A 1,357-nucleotide genomic window follows, 5' to 3' on the forward strand; every position below is an offset into this window, starting at 1 on the left:
CTCAGGTAATAAAAGGGGCATTTTTCCATAGACTTCTATACAACCAGACTTATTTTTGTGATTGGGGAAGCGCCCCTGTTGGCCACTAGAAAGAATGCAGGTTAAAGGTGCTTCTATATTGGCTTAGCGTTTCAGAACTAGAGGTCGTTGCCTTGTGTGGAGGCAGACACAAATATCTAAAAACCCATGAAAATAAAACCCAAACTATCGGAAGGGCTCGGTAGGTAAAAAGCCTGCCTTTATAGATTCCACACGTCTTACACAAGCTTTAAGCACATCCATAGTACCCCCTTGCATCGGCAAGGCGGAATGCCTTTGCTCTGGAGCGGGGAAAAGAAGCAGGGCAGATGCCTCAGCAGGGCAACAGGTGCAATCAAAGTGCTTCCTATAGTCAATACGCACAGAGGCAGCATTTAAAAACATCAGAGGGTGGGGCTGAAGAGTGGCATTAGACTTTGAATAGAGAGGGATCTAATACATGGATGGCCCTCTTCCTCAGTCAGCCCATTGACTCCAAACTGAGCCTATTAGCAAGACAACACACCACTAATGGCACTGCTACTGATGCTACTGCCCCTTATGTGTATGGGGACCACACACACACACACACAAGGACCTCTTCACTTTTCCCACGCTATTGTTACCTAAAGCATCGGTAGATTACAGCTTGAAACCAGCTCAAAGTGCCATTAGGAAACCGGCGCACATCTTACGTGATGAACTGGAGGTGGAAGACGTCATCTTTAGGAAGAAATTAGATGGAATCAAGTAAATGTGAAGGCAAAGAACAATGTGTTGTCTTATATTCTGTTTCTCAATGTGTGAAAATTGTTCACACTGTTATCGCAGCAGACGTGTTTAACCCAGTATTTCATTAGTTTCAGGAGAATATCATGTGAATCCCAAAATAAAATAGGATTTCCCATCTAAGTAGACAAGTTTAACCCATGCATGCGCCCTTTATATGCTACCGTTTTCACCTTCCATTCTCCACCCTACAAAGCGATCCATTTATATTAATCCATATCATTAATCCACCGTTCCCCCACATGTGTTTTTTTTGTACCTTCAAAGTGCCCAGTTTGAATCAAACCATGATAACAAAAACACTCAGCTGCTCACAGCTACTGACCCAAAGTGAGTTGGCACAGAAGAAGAAAAAAGTTAGTCTGAGGATGTTAGTTCCACATGTGACCAGCAGGGGGGTGTAGTGGAGAGGAAGACAGGGGGACAGGAGGCCTCTCTTCTCCCTGTCTCTTTCACTCTGCCTCAGTCTGTCGCATTCTTTCTTACCCCCTAAAACACACGCAAACACAGACATATGCTCAAATTATATGTTTTCATGTCACCCAACACA

This window comes from Cebidichthys violaceus, unplaced genomic scaffold, assembly GCF_023349555.1.
Source record: "Cebidichthys violaceus isolate CVI_PGR_0920_01 unplaced genomic scaffold, fCebVio1.0.p SCAF_8, whole genome shotgun sequence".
Lineage (NCBI taxonomy): Eukaryota > Metazoa > Chordata > Actinopteri > Perciformes > Stichaeidae > Cebidichthys > Cebidichthys violaceus.